Source organism: Myripristis murdjan, chromosome 4, assembly GCF_902150065.1.
Source record: "Myripristis murdjan chromosome 4, fMyrMur1.1, whole genome shotgun sequence".
NCBI classification, from domain to species: domain Eukaryota; kingdom Metazoa; phylum Chordata; class Actinopteri; order Holocentriformes; family Holocentridae; genus Myripristis; species Myripristis murdjan.
Window position 1 is genome coordinate 16,191,637 of NC_043983.1, and position 16,800 is coordinate 16,208,436.

Genomic DNA, 16,800 nt, shown 5'->3' on the forward strand with positions numbered 1-16,800 from the left:
CTGGAACTCCCCCAGCCCGGCCTCGAGGGAGCGGGCTTGGACTGCCTCCAACTCTGCCTGTGTGGGGATGATTGAGGGGGCTGCAAGGACACTGCTCTGTACAGAGGAGAGCAAGAGAGGATAGGATGGGCGAGATAATGAAAGGAGGGGAGAACAGGAGGAAGGGAACAGAAAGGAGAGGAGTCGGGGAAGGAGGATAGACTGGCATGTAGTCACCAGCATGATTCCCCATGTAGCTTGTTGTGCTATGAAAGTCATGATGTCATCATATAGTCAACATTTTGGGAACTGCGAATCCTGAACACTAACAGTTGAGGTAACTGTAGACATACCTTGTATCTTATAGATGGTGCTACTACTACATCTGCAGTCACAGCAGATGTTTATATTCCCCCTCAGTAATCCTAACTAAACTTGAATGATATGTTAAAAAAAAATCATGTTCCAATCTTTTTGACAGATACTGCAATTGCAATTATAGTAGGAATGATAGTTTCTGCATCATAATTTTCATTTTCACTGAAATAAATAAATAAATAAAATAAAATAAAATGATGATATGACTTTTGCTGGCCAAACAATCATGCTACATCTGGAGAATACAATTTGTTGGCTAGGGCATCATGGTAGAGCAGCAGTACTTAATAATTTATAATGGCATTTTGTCACACTTTCCCCCCATTATTAAAAAAAAAAAAAAACAAAAACCTGCAGCTCCTTGTGATTTACATATGATAGTTCAATTTTGATAATATTTCGATTCATTGTTTAGAGCCTGCTTCTAACTGCATCAAAGTTGTTTCTCTCCTTTCGAAATGTGACATCGATGCTCTTGTCTTGGATTACCCTCTGAAACTATTCCAAGAAGCAAATAGAACCAAAAAACCCAAACAAAATTTGTCTCCTGCAAAAAGTCATCACGCTGCCATCTTATCACCATTTCCAGTGTTTTATGTGGCTTACTGAAATATTTTCAGAGGGTAATAGCTTGGGGAACCTGGAGTGAATGGGGGAATTGACATTGGGTGGGAAAGTCGGAAACAACTGGCACAAAGTTACAACAGTATTTGCCAAGCTGATTGGAGAGGACGTGCATCTCTGTAGATACAGGTAACAGAGAGTTTTGTGTGATGATATGTAAACTATACTGTATTTACTCTCCCCATGGCTGTGAAAAGGTGTAAAATTTAAACAGCAACACAATCTTATTTGTAAAAGTGTTCACTCTGTTTCAAATGGGCTTAACTGCCTCTATTAAATCACCCTCTTGCCACCGAGTATAAAGATACAGATGGTGCAGTTTCACAGAGTCTCTCTTTTCTAATTTCCCTGCTGACATAGTAAACTTAGAAAGACAGAACAAATTCACACTTCACCATCTGTACTTTTACACACAGTGGCGTGAATTTATATTTTCTTTGCAACATCAGAGACTGAACTTGAATCCAACTGTTTAAATGAACAATGCTGGCTGTGATTGATTGTCGTGGAATTGAATATATGCTACACACTAAACTCTAATATAAATTTATTGGAGGAACCTCATATCTTGGCAAGCAAAAAAAAAGTGGGTTTGAACATTAAAACAGATTTCAAGGAAATTACTGTCCCCTTCATGTTACTGATGAAGTCTGAGTAACGTCCTGTATGCTATGAAATATTAAGCAATTCTCACACCCCAAGGCTACTTAAAGTGGGAGTGGGTTATTAGATTTTTCTGACACTTAAAATTAAAAATGTATTTAACATCCCCATCTTCATATGAATTAAGAATATTTACTCTCTTTTCCTTAAGAAAGGCATTTGCATCCTTGTGTATTTCAGTCAGTGGCTGCTGTGGGTGAGGTGTTACGGCCTTGTGGATTTTCAATTAAAGCATGACTCTTGTTAAATGTGATGTGGTTTTTGATCCAGAGAAATGTTTCCTTTCACCTCAGCTGAGTCATTGGTGCTGACAGTGTAAAGTTTTTGGACCTTCACGGCTCCCCGCTATCACCGACCAAACAGAATGAATGAGGCAACTGAGACCTACTCTAATTATTCCGACTGAGGCCTGATCTCAACGGCAGTGTGTGTGCATGTGTGTGCATGTGTGTGCGTGTGTGTGTGTGTGTGTGTGTGTGTGTGTGTGTGTGTGTGTCCCTGTAATGTACGTATGTGCGTGCATTTGTGCGTCATCATCAGTTTTCCAACAGTTGATCATCTTGATGCCTTAAGCCGTCATGTTCTTTTCTCTTCATCGTTTGTCTTTCTCCTTTGTTCTTTGTCAGGCTGTAATTTTTTGCAAGGCAGAGAAGTGGGTGGGCAACACACACACACACACACACACACACACACACACACAACATGCATGCACACTTTTTCTTTCACAGTCATACAAGCACGCGTGCACGCGTGCCCGCGCGCGCACACACACACACACACACATACACACTGTGGAGAGGAGATCCATATGAGAAATGTGTTTTCAATAAGAACAGGAGCTTAGTGTATTGTGCGTGATAGGGAGGAGAGGAAAATGAGCAGTTTTCCTCTAAGGAAATATCCAGAGAGAGATTGGACAGCTACAGCGCTATCACAGATAGTACATGGTAAATGAGCTTAGACGGTGGTAGTCAACAGGGAGATAACTATCTCTGTCTCTCTCTCTCTCCCCTAAATAGGCTTCCGTCCTCTTCTCATATCTCTCATCCATTCTATTATTCTATATATGCATCTTTTCCGTTAGATTTTTACTGATGCTCACTACTGTTCCCTTCCCACAATATTCATCTTGTTATTTTTTCCTCTTTCTAGGGGAGAGAGAAGGAGAAAGAGAGAGAGAGAGAGAGATAGAGAGAGGGAGAGAGAGAGATAGAGAGATAGAGAGAGGGGTGGTGGTGGGTATACAGTATCTTTTGTGTGTTCAGTGTGAATGCTGTGTATGTGTATGTGTGAGTGGATCTGCGTGTATTTGTAGCTGCCGCAGCCATGCATGCCTGCCTTCCAGGCTGGGCATAAATCATCATTAGAGATGGCAGGTGTGTGTTTGTGTGTGTGTGTGTATGTGTGTATGCATACTCAGACAGACAGACAGACAGACAGACTGCAGCAACTGTAGCTTTCCATGCTCAACAGGCTGCCTTATCGTCATATCGTCACAGCACTGGTGCGTTGTCCACTCCGTTTCCATGGCTTTCATGACCTGGGACTGCTTTAAAACACACAAACACACATTCACACACACACACAAACACACACACATGCACACGCACACAGCACTGTCCCTGGGAATGGGTGACCTTGCACAATGATAAGAGACTGGTTGATAAACTCTGCTGAGAGACAGAGTGTTTACTCCGCCCCCTTCATATGGCTCACACACACTAGCAGGCCAGTAGCTGAGTGGCAGCAGGCTGCCAGTGTACACATATAGAGGCTCTCTGCAGAGCAGCCATTTTATCATGCTACACCACCAGAGACAGAAGCTGCACCTCTGCTTCACAGTGGCTCCTCACCATCCAGCTGCTCAGTGTTGAGACTGGAGGCCTTGAAATTTGATTTTCTTACCGATGTGGCTTTTCTTGTGGTTCATATATACTCCGTGTATTTCATTCCATGACGTCCTTTGACATGCGGTATTTCCAGACACTATGCATGTAACCAAATTATGTCATTATATAAATTTTTCCCGCAGTGTGCAGTACTCCCGCTGTAGTCTATGCATGAAAAACTGTGTTCACTCACTCGCTCATGGATGATCTGTGAGGGATGTTTAGTGGGATGCAGGCACAGTACATGTCCAGGCTGTAGCCCGCCGAGGTTGACACTGTCTGTGTACAACCAAGAAATGCTCAAGGGACACTCATCAGACTTGTATCATGGTTGATAATCTATCCTTGTAAAATCATATTTTTTTATAGTGAAGATCTTACAGTAATATTGTTCATGTGACACAGCGATTTTGAGTTGATCTTGTTGATTTTTGTGCTACTGGTAGAGAATGGAGTAAAATCTGCATGTCTCCAGGTTTTCCTTGCCAATCAATCGCTGTCTTGCCCACAGATGTACCGTATTTCACCAATTAATCGCCCGGCCACAAATAGCCGCCTGGTTCTTATAAACGCCTGTGGTCTGCACCCATTTTGCGTATTAAACGCCCACCTGAATAACCGCCGGGGCGATTATTTGCATTATATTGAGGTAAACCCAAAATAAGGCTATTCACCTTATTTTTGCAGAAGTAAACAGTTAGCCGCACAATAACTGTGCGGCACTTCCGTTTTCTGTCAAAATAAGAGAGCTAGCTAACGTTAGGAAAAAAAGGGTGTACTGTAATCTTAAATCGACCGACTGTAAATATGTTGGACAGAAACTGTCATCACAATAATGGCCTGGTGCAGGTCTGTGCAAAAATAAATAAAGGCCTGCAGCGAATAGCCGCCTGGTTCTTTTAAACGCCTGGGGTCCAAGTTGATTTTGCGTATTAAACACCCGGGCGATTAATTGGGGAAATACGGTAAGTAATGTTATTTATCCATGTCGGACCGTCACAGCAACACGCAAAACTCTGTCCACTTCCCATGATGTTACTTTATTTCGTGGCAGTTTTAAATGTTGGAAGAATATGGATGCAGTGTCAACAGTAACATTGTTTAGCACGGCTTGCAGATTCATTTCTTTTTCTTCACCCCTCATGTTGCTCATCAGTCAGTCACACACCTGCTGTTATCTGCTCCTATTGTTGTGGACTGCACCGCTGCTGTCGCCACCTTTCTCACTGAACTCTGCCTCGCTCCACCTACACATGCAGAGCAGGTGTGCAGTGAGTCTGGACATTTTCATGCTCGTTAAAACAGAGGTAGGATCTGCATTCTGTCACACTGTATTCAATTATGTTTCAAACACTCTGCTCCAGTGCTTTTCTTCACTGAAAGTATTTATTTACTGGCACTAAGCATAACGCCCTGTGACTGTATTTGTTATTCAATATTAAAAAAGCAATTAATTTAGAATATGGTGGGTTATAATATTGTTTATGTGACTTTGCTATTGTGGCTTTCATGAGGGATTTGTTATCATGTGATTTCCAAACTGGCTGACCGTTTACAACTCCCTTACCTGCTTCCTTAAAAGCTGGGCAAACTGGGCACCAAATCGAGCACAGCTTGTGCCTTTTGAGTGGCGCTGTTTTTCAATCAACTTTAACCTGATAAGGAGGAGTTGACTTCAGACACGACATGTGCTACTGTTAATAAATTTAAACATCTTAGGAGCCACTGTCCTTTTTTTCTGCTGCAGCGCCACTTATCCCTGGTTTTGACTGTAATATGTAAAATGCTTTTGCTCTGTAGAGTTTTCAATTTTTTTTTTTTTTTTGGTTAGAGAGAGATCACAGTATAGAAGATGCACAAACACCAAATCTCTTTCTTGAGCAGATTTGCTTGCAAAAGTAAATAAGATCGGACATTTGACGGCAACAAATCCTCACCCAGGTGAAAATGATAAACGACGAGGTCCACAGAGACATCAGTGGGAAATGGAATATGCACGATGTAAAAAGAGAGTCAACACTTCCTGCTGTGGGTAAGAGGTGTTAGGAAAAAGTAAGAGAATTTGATTGATCGGTTCTTCTCCCTTACAGGTACATACCGCCCCTAGCTGGCTCATCTATGTGTCAGTGTTGTGAATTGATCTTTTGAAAAGGCCAAAAAGCGGCCACACATACACATATACACACACGCACACACACACACGCACATACACACAAGCACAGTGATAGATGAGGCTGGTGATGCAGTAGAAGAGGACATACGGTTAGAGCTAGCTGGGGATTATTAATGATAATTTCCTGCAATCAGCTGCATTCATCAGATAGCTCTCTGTCCCCGTCTCTCTCTCTCTCTGTTTCCTCTCTTTCTCTCTCACTCCTCTTTTCTCTGAATGTCTCTCGTTTCTCATCCTTTTGTCTTTTCACGCACACCTTATCTCTCCCTCCATCTGGTCTGCATGTCACTCAGTGTCAGATGCTCTCTGCGAGGCTTCTCGGCTTTCTTGCTGCCTCAGTATTAGTCTGCTTTTTGTTATCTATTTGAATTTTCCTTCTATTCAAACTACTTTGACAATCCCTCTGCTTCCAGCCTCGTTCACCTGGCACTCCTCCAATGCTTTGTGTATGCATGCGCTTGTGTGTATGTGTGCTTCTGTGTGTGTGTGTGTGTGTGTGTGGGTGTGTGTGAAAATGTGTGTTTTTGTGCCTCTGCCAGTTGCTGTGTTAAGCGAGGTGGCACAACAGACAATTTCTTTTTCTTTCCATTCATTTTCTATTTCCTTCATTCTCTATAATGTGTGTGTATGTGTGTGTGTACGTGTGTGTGTGTGTGTGTGTGTGTGTGTGTGTGTGTGTGTGTGTGTGTGTGTGTGTGTGTGTGTGTGCGTGTGTGCGTGTGTGTGTGTGTGTGTGTGTGTGCAGCAGAAAAGGAAGTGTTACAGAGTCTTCCAGCAGTTAGATCCAGACCACCCCCCCACCCTTTTCCTTTGCCTACCTTCTGACCTACTGGTATGTATTTGTGGGTTTGTGCACGGTCTATGTGTGTGTGTTTGTGTGTGTGTGAGTGTGTTTGTGTGTATAGAGTGTGTGCGTGTGTGTGTGCTGGACGCCAGGCAAAGGAAAATCAATGGTATTAATTTGCGGAGGCAGTGGTGTGAGCTGAGGCAATCTGCTGCACACTGAGAGCCACGCTCTGCTCTGATCTACCGCACACACACACACACACACACACACACACATAAACCTCCTCTCCCATTCCTCTTCCCAACACACACCACCTTTCTTCTCCTCTTTCGTTTGCATTCAGAGACAATATCAATTTACAGTTTATGAGGCACAGTGGAATGTCACGCTTCATTCGCTCCTTCCCTCCTCTCTCTCTCTCTCTCTCCCTCTCTCTCTCTCTCTCTCTCTCTTTCTCTCTTTATCATGGTGCAGGTAATTAAAAGGCAGGCTGCTCCATGGTGGCAAGAGGGAGGAGAGCACTGGAGGGAAGGGCAGGGTGGAGTCACCACCACACACTGGTCACACTTTCTCTGCCAGCTCTCTATACCCCCTAGCCCCCCCCAAACACACAGACACACAGACACACAGACACACACACACACACACACACACAAAGCTGCATACACTGCTCATGCATACCATGCAGCATACCCTCAGTTGCTTGCACACAATATTGTGCACACTCAAACACACAGATGGAGAAGGTTGTGTGGAGTAGAGGCAGTTGTGGTAACAAATTAGTCTGCAATAAATGGTCTGCAATTAGCAAAGCCCTCATTTTCTTTCAAAATTATAGTTCCTAAATTATAGTTCATAAAGAATTTATTTAAGAGAATTTTGTGGATTGATTGCTAAATGTGAGTAGATGCGCCAGTGTGCATTACTTCATAGTGGCGATGGCATGAAGCCAGGAAGCCCCCACCTGTTTCTTTTACCTCACTGTAGATACACATAGAAACAGGTGGAGCAAAGGCGCAGCACTGTACTTACTCTCCTGTGTGTTAATTCCAGTACAAACCAATAAATCATTAAAGGAAAATTCAAGCCTAAAACACATTACCCCTATGGGCTGGTGACTGACAATATGTTTCTGGTGCTGTTTTGTTGTTTCATATTGTATTTGTGTTATTTTGCAGCTAAACTGATGTCACTGAGACAAATTCTCGGCACAGCGACAAAAGCATTTAATAAGGAAAAAAATATATATAAGTGTTCCATTATCAACCTCTAAATAAATCAGCCAGTGCTTCTTTGAAGACTCACTGATTTGCAGCAATGTTAAACAAACACACAGAGAGAAATTCAGCATAGAAAAAGAGCACACTCCTTTCTGCCATTAAGCTCAAAAGTACCTGCAGCTGCTCTCTCTGTGTATTATGTGGCCAGTTTACCAATGGAAAAACAGAAACAACAAAACTGCACCAAAAATGTGGTGTACATCGCCAATCCAACTATGTTAATGATTAAGATTTAACATTTTAGGGTGCAGTTTTCCTTTAATTTACGATTGTCCATCAAATCTACACATTTTCTTTTTGTCTAACATGAATCAAACCTCAAAACTGTTTTTACTCTGAGCAATCTCAACTTTTTCCTGGCTGTTCTGAAATATGTGGCCACTATCAGACTTCAGTGAGAATAACTAACTTTGTAATGCTAATCTGCATAAAGGCTGACTGGCAGCATCATTAGCGAGTGACTGTAGCTTTCTCCTGCAGGCACCAGGATGATTCATGTGCATACTTGCATGTTTTAGAGGTCCTTGCATTCGTAGCATTAGCCTGTGAAGTGTGTTTAATATGCTTTCCATTAACATGATGGCTTGCTAATGAGTACAGTGTATGCTAAGAGCGCACACTAAGAGCTTCCTTGCTTGATCCCTGTGCTGAGTGACAAGACAGGGGAGGAGACGAGGATTGAAGTACAGGGGAGAGGAGAGGAGGTGAGGGGAAGAGGGGAGGTGGGAAGAGATGCACAGTGAAATCCAAAAGACTAAATGGAGGAAAGGAAAGAGGAAAAGGGCAGAGAGAAAGGGGAAGAGAGGGGAGAGGGTCGGATGCTTAGAAAAAGCCAGACTGAGGCCAATTTGCAAGTGGAGGGTGTGTGAGAGAGAGAGAGCGGGAGGAGATGGGATCAGCAGAGTGGCGGTGCAGATCGGGGTGGAGGAGTCGGGTGGGGGGGGTGGAGTGGTCAGAGTGGGAGAGAGAGAGAGAGAGAGAGAGAGAGAGAGAGGAAGAGAGAGGAAGAGAGAGAAGGATCAGAGGGTCTCCCACCTTAAGTGAGCTCTCTTTGATGAGCTGAGCTTCCTCTCTCCCTCTCTCTTTTTCTGTTTGAGGACTCAAGGACAGACTGAGAACCAGAACCAGCCTTCCTCACTCTTCTGGGAAATTTTCAATGACCTTGTTCGTAGATCATTTATTTAAGAAAAAAAGAAAGGCGAAAAGGTCAAACACTGTATTTCTGAAGGAATTCAAAAGCGGTTTGTGTCTTCTCTTTTCCTTGTTGTTTATCCTTCATTTCTCCTCTCTTACTTGTTGCTATCTTTCCTCTACTGACTCTCCCTGAAGACATAATATTAAGCATGATTAACTGCTTAAAATAAACAAAGTGCAAAATGGGTGCTTGTATAATAAGAACCAGAATCAGTTTATCAGCCATTGCAATAAAATTACAGGACAATGTCTTGGTGAAATAGGTGCAAACATAATGGCAGTTATAGATATAGATATACAGTGGTCCCTCGTTAATCGCGGGAGTTACGTTCTAAAAATAATCCACAATAGGCGAAATCCGCGAAGTAGTCAGCTTTATTTTTTACAATTATTATAGATGTTTTAAGGCTGTGAAACCCCTCACTACACACTTTATACACTTTTCTCAGACAGACATTAACATTTTCTCACTCACTTTCTCTCCTGTTTAAACACTCTCAAAGTTCAAACCTTCGTAGAAAAATAAATCCAGTAAAAAAAAAAAAAAAAAATCTGCGAAACTGCGAGGCCACGAAACTGCGAGGCCGCGAAACTGCGAGGCCGCGAAAGGTGAACCGCGTTATAGCGAGGGACAACTGTATATATTTGTGTGTGTGTGTGTGTGTGTGTCCATGGGATAAATGCAGACTGCTAGATAGTTAGCACACAAGCCAACCTAAAGAGCGTACACTGAAAATAAATTTTAGCCAACATGACATGGCACACACAATTTCACTACCTATTGCTTCATTATGAAGGTTTCCATCACTAACAGCCCCGAGGATGTCATTTTTAACTAATTATTTTGAACATCATTTCAATACTTCTCATCACCAGAGAAAGAGACAAACCAGATAAGCCATCGGGGAAATGCAGTATTTAAGCTTTAAGATGGACATTGTTATTCACTCAGAGTGACATGGGATGTCAGGTGGCACTACACACACACTGATATGATGTTTGTCCCATGACACACTGTAGAGATAATATGATCTACAAACACTGAGCGGAAGAGACATGCATTATGTCCTCAGAGCCACACACACAGCGCAATACACATTAGTGCTACTATATTTGTGAGGATATTGCAGTCCAATCATTCCTTCACTCTTAGAAAAAAAACAAAAACAAAACAGTAACATTGTCCAAAAAACACCACTGGTCACCGTACGTGTGTTTTTCGTTAGGGGGGGGGTAAAAAACACCTTTTCTTGACTGTAAAAAGTCATGTACTCTCACTGTCCCTATTGTTCTCACCACCTACACACACAACCGAAAGCTCTGAATGCTGAATGGAGCAAGTTGAGGCTTCTTAGGGGGCTGTTGAAAGGCATTCTGGGAAATGCAGAAAGCATCTTTAGAAACTAACAAGTCAGCCAGAGGAAAGTGGGTTAAATAAAAGGGAACTTGCAACACTGAATTGCACTCCTGGAACAAACTGAATGTCCCAGATTGATGATGTATATGTTGCAGTCAGATAACTCACATTTGAAATGTTTTATTGCATCATCAGAATATAGTTCTAATGTGGCGTCAAGGCTCCGAGCTCCTCATTCCCCGCAAATACAGTATGTTTACATATACATATTGGGGAGTGATGAGTAAATATGGGAGAAGGGTGGTGGAGGTGGTGAAACAGCGAGTACTGATACTGATGCAGGGCAGCAGCGGCACTGGCACGTCAGAGGGAGACATGGAAATTTTTTGCAGCTTAAACAGACCACCAAATTGGGTGGGTGTGCTTGGTAGATGATGTGGAGAGTGAGGCTTGCCATGTGTGTTTGTTTGGCTGCCCGAACTGGCTCACAGGCATTGCTCCATTAGTGTAAAAGTATCCATTGATGGAATTTGTAATCCTCACAACTGCATGCTTAACCTAATAAAAATAACCCAACCAAACCCAAAATACCCACCAGCAAGTGTATGTGTGTACACATGCTTAAGCAGTTATATCTCTGGATTGCCTGTAGCTGTCAATTTCATTTAAAGTTTCCCTAAAAGTGCACTTTCTGCCTATAAAAAAATTCAGTTTTTGGATCAATCATGCTAATGCAGCATGCAAAAATAGACACTAAAACCACTCACTCCAAGCCCCAAACACATCAGCAAAAAGCCTTATAGCGACAATAGAGCAGCAGAAACAGCTCATTCAGTGCTTATCTTGCAGCTGAGTCTATCTTTTGCACATTATTATTTTTTTTTTACAATTGAAACTCAAAGGCAATAAGAGTAAAATGTGTTGATTCCTCTTTCGTTGATTCGACTGCAGCTTTGAACCATGTATACAGTCTAGCCCCAGCCACTCCAGAGACATCTTCATGTAAAGTGACCCTCCTTCCACAGAAAAATAAGATACGCTTTTTTCACTTTAAACCCTTGTCCTTTAGTACTTTGCTTTTTTTCTCAATGAAAACAAAATAAGGAAAGATATATCCATGTTTCCTATATTTTGATGGAAAAAGGGGTTAAAGGAAAGGGTTAAAGCTGACAACATGCGTGCACCCCTCTGTTGTCCTACTTGTACATCAGATGAGTTGTTACAGGCTGCATCAGAGCTTTGGTAAAATACATGTGACCTCCTAACCTGCTGTCGAGCTTCCCTCTCTCTGCTGTCTCTCAGTAGCACATTGCAGCCTGGACTGGAATACAAACACAACCACCTGGCATAAACTCCCACTAAGAGAAGGTAATTATCATGACACGTTTTATGAGTTACTAAAAACAAATTACAAACACATCTTTCATCGGTGACAGCTGAACCAGAATTTGATGAGCTCTCACTTGATAAGGTCACAGTTCTCTCACTGTTCACAATACAGGTCCTTTTGAACTTAGACCTTTGTTGCTTTGGATTGTGGGTAGATTAGATGGAACAACATCAACGATGACCAACAACAAAGGTCCTATCATAAGCTCACTCTCACCAAAAAACTGGAGGTGCTCTTATGAGTGGTGGTGAGTTGTCTGAGTTTGTTTGGAGTAAAAAGTTCACTTGAGATGCTGAAACAAGCAAAGTGTCAGAGTCATTTTTCATGTTTTTTTTTATTATATTTGATTAACTCAGTGATGGCTTCAATGAGTATGTCTGTCAATTGGCACAGAAGTACAGATCAGGAGAGCTCCCTGTCTGCATCACTCACAGCTATTTATTATGGCAATTAGGATGCATTTTCGGCTTAGTGGTGGATGGTTGGTACATTTATAAAATAAATGAGCTGCCAATCTCCATTACAGCATCAGTTTTTATCCTCGGATTTCATTCACATACACTGGCTCTGATAAAAAGCCCCCTTTGTCACAGTTATGAGATTAAAACACACACATACATGCAGTTATGAGATTTAAAGACATACGCAAGACAGGCACAATGCTCTCTCTCTCTCTCTCTCTCTCTCTCTCTCTCTCTCTTTCTCTTTCTCTCTCTCTTTGTAGGAACAGGTGTTTCCTGTGCCCAGCATCTCACCAGACATGACTAATCCACTGTAGAGTGCCTTAATCCAATCAGACCTGTTGTGTGCAGAAGGCCATGGCTATGATATTGTTAAGCAGACACATACACACACACTCACACACACACACACACACACACACACACACACACACACACACACACACACACACACACACACACACACAGTAACCTTGCATCAGTGTACTGTGTATAACAAGTTTTGAGGGGTTTGCTGCTGTTGCTCTCTCTGGCGTGGTGTATGGTGGGGAAAGTCAAGTTGTGAGAAAGGGGGCTGTGCTCTTGGTAGGCTGCAAAGGGAACAGGGTGCATGCTCTAGGTAGCATGAATGTGCGTACCAAATGTCATGTCAATCTGCCCCATCGGCTTCAAAATGTCAATTTCACATTGTGGCTTAAGGGTGGCGCTAGAGGAAAGGTCATAGTGACACTAAAATTGACATGCTGCATGCTCTTGGTAGCATGACTGTGTGCAACAAATTTCATGGAAATCTGCCCAACTGATCCTGAGATATCAAATTTGACATTTTAGCCAATTCTGACATTGTGGTACTATAAGAATGGTCTTAAGGTCACCAGTGTCTAAAAAAATCTTCAGGGTATTCTCGCCATTAAATAGATTTTGTGATATCTTGGGCACAAATTAACAGTTTGGCCTGAAGGTGGTGCTAGGTAAAGTTCATGGGGTCACCAAAATAAACAGATTGCATTCTCAAGGTCGCATAAATGTGCTTAACGAATTTCATGAAAATCTTCACAGTATATTTTTGGCCAATCAAATTTGATATTTTGGCAAAAGGGTAAAGTGTAAGTATAGTATAGTCAGCATAGTGTGAGTTGTAGGGTCACTGGAATCTTTCTTTTGGAGAGAATGAATGTACTCACTAAATATCATGGCAGTCCGCTCATTACATTCTGTGATGTCTTTTGTTCAACGCTGACATTTTGGCTTGAGGATAGCGCTAGAGGAAAGGTCATGATATCACCAAACAAATTTCATCCACTGGGGAGGATGAATGTGTTCACCAAATTTCATAATATGCCCAACAGATTGTGAGATATTCCGCAGAAGCCAAATTTTTCCCTGACGGACATGACAGAGGGAGAGGACAGGGTTCACTTTCTGGGGAGCTTTAATCTGCTCACCAAATTTCATGGCAACCTGCCCAGTAGATTTCAAGACATGTTGCCTTGGCGTTGTTGAACAGATGGACATATGGACATATGGACAGATGGACCCACACGGCCATCCTTAGGCTCCCCCCTGCCAGCTGGGCAAAACCCCTTAGAACAGCAGCCATTAAGAACATTATGATCCAGAGAAGTGTCATAAACACAGACATTCAACATACTTGTACAGTGTGATGTTTTATAGTTTGTAACACCAGTTGGTATCCTGGAGCCGATCGTGGTTTTTAGTGAGTTTGGCCTCTGTTTTCTTAAAAAAATAAAATAAATAAGCTTCCGTCTTCTACTTGGTTTTAAGATGAGATCTTTTCTATCATGAGCCCTGTTTTTAATTTATTGTGATTCTCAGAATTCATCTTTGCTCTACCTTCGCCCTTCTGTCACACGCTGTTTATAAGCCGACTCTTTTTCTTTTCTTCCAAGCAGAAAATACACACAGACAGATCTCACCCTGCTGTCACACAAACCAGAAATATTGCGGGAGAAAAAAGTTTGAGTAGCTGTTAGAGGATGATTTTAGTTGTGTTGACGTAGGTTGACTTGTCCTGGGCTATTTGCTGTTGTTTGCAGGGGATGTGGATTGTTGAGTGATGTTTTGCTGCAGTTTTCCTCTCTGTCATCTCAGCCAAGGCGAAAAATAATCTTTTCTCTCGTCGGCTTTCATCTCAGAGGCCTCAGACTCTTGCCTGTTATTGAATAGCTGAGGAGTCATTTTGTAGTCCCTCTGTCGGGAAGAAGAAACTCACACAAGACAAATGGTCCAATTCTATTTTAACAGGCCCATTCATATTGTAATGGAGGACTGGAACAAAGAAAGGAGAGAACAGGGACATTAGGAATGGCACAGTCAGCCTTACTCACTGTGTTTGACTCTGCATGAATGTGTGTGTGTGTGTGTGTGTGTGTGTGTGTGTGTGTGTGTGAGAAGAGAGGTTTTTCTCTTTAATTCTCTCTGTAGGAGATGTACTACCTCAGGGATATTCTGCCATCTGATCCACTTTAGCAGTGTGGCAAACAGCCAGGGCATCTTTTCAATTACAGAGAAATGGATAGTGTATGTGTGCATGTGTATGTGCGTGTGTGTGTTTGGGAGTAAAGAGGGAAAGACAAAGATGCAGCAAGACAGGGAGAGAGCCAGAAAGAAGGAGAGTGAGAGGAGAAAAGAGCGTTAGTGAGGAAGCAGAGTGTGAAACAGTAAAGGTATAGGCCAAGAGGGGCCTGTATCTCTCCATCGCCCGTTTGGGACTCATCAAGAGGAAAGACACAGAGAATGGCAGTGCAAGATGAGAGGAGAGGTGGGTTAGGAGGCACAGGGAGCAGAAATAGGAGGGCAGAGCCTTGCAGAGAGAAAATACTGCTCCCCCTCTGTCTTTAAGCCGAGCAATAATTTAAAGCTCTAGCCCTCTGAAGCCTTGGATCCACATTGACTGGTCATCTTAAATCAAATCAGGAGCACCAGGCTAGCTGCTGCGTGTGTGTGTATGTGTGTGCTTGTCCATACACACACACGCAGAGTGCCCCTGGTCTACTCTGAATTATTGACGGTGGAGAATAATTGATTGGTTCACCTTCAGGCCTATCAGGCTCCGTCTGAGTGCACCACCTCATATCAGCATGGCCCCCCTGCCTCTTTACTCTCACCGCCTCACGTTCTCACTGCTCTCCTTTTCCTGCTCCTCTTCTGTTTTTAGCCTCCTCTCGATCTCGCAAACCTGCTCCGACACCTTTCCTCATCCCCTTTTTTTCCCCCTTCAATCTCTCCCTCCGCCCCTTGCTCCGTCTGTCTCTCTCTCGCTGTGTTCTGGCAGCCCTGCCCCTGACATGCTGTGCAGCATGTGATCTGTCATGGCTAGCTAGTGCACCAGGACGCACATCCAATCAATAACATGATTCTGCAGGCATGAGACAACCATGACATACAACTGCTGCCATCACATACATGCACGCGCACACTAATACACTAATACACACACACACACACACATACACACAAACACAGAGATGCGCACACGGGCCGGGCTGACAGACAGCCCCGCTGCTTTGACAGGGCGGAGATGAGGTGAGGATGGATGGACGTACAGACAAATGAATGGATGGATGGATGGATGGGGGGGTGAAGGAAACGGATGCCGGTGAATGGTGAACGTTGTGTCGCTGTATCACTGTCATCGAGTCTCACAATACTCTGATCCGCCTAAGGCCTCAAGTGACATATGATCCATTTTTGGAGGCCCAGACGTCCCACTGACAGGGAATTTCTAGAAAGTCGCGGTATTTTGAAAAGTCTATCACGACAGGGAAAGTCAAGAAATTAGATCAATTCTTTGGACCATGGAGTATGATGGATTTTTTTTTTTTTTTTTTTTTTTTTGTTCAGCCCTCGTTTTATTCCAGAATAAGACTTTAATAAGACACCTGAAAGTGAAGTGGGCTTAATCTTTTTGTAAAGGAAAAAAATACACCATGGAAGTTCAACATTTATGTCATGGAAAGTCATGGGAAGGCATGGAATTGCACTTTTGAACCCAGCCAGGCATGAATTTTTGCATCTTCTGTGGTTGTAAACATGAGGTAGGATGCCTAGTAGATATTACAGATTAGATAGTAGATAAAATAGTAGATTTAAAATCCAACAGTAGATACAGTGCTTTAATTTACCAACCTATAAAAGTTAAGGTCACAGAATGCTCACTAGAGTTTTCCTCTCATCTTTTAGACTATTTTTGGAGTGGCATAGGGTTAAGTGCCTGTGAGCCCTCCCCTCTTTTTTCCTTTTAACACTGAATTTTCCGCAGCATAGACTTGAGCATGGCAAACACAGTAGTCTCGACTGATTGTCCTTCACTCGGATCCCCATTAGCCTCAGCAAAGTGGTTGAAACAGTAGTTTACTCGGGGTCCACATAAAAAAAAAAAAAAAAAAAAAAAACACAAAGACAGTATGAAATTCAGTGTGCGCAACATGACAAGAATAAAGCTTCTCTCGCCAAAGCATAAACACAAATAAGTTAACAAACTGATTTCACACATCCACAATAATATTCTGCATGGAAAACATGTCTAAAAGAATTCAACATAAATTAACAAGCAACCAAGCAAAAACATCAGCAGTGGAAAAATAGCAATGCATACAACAAAT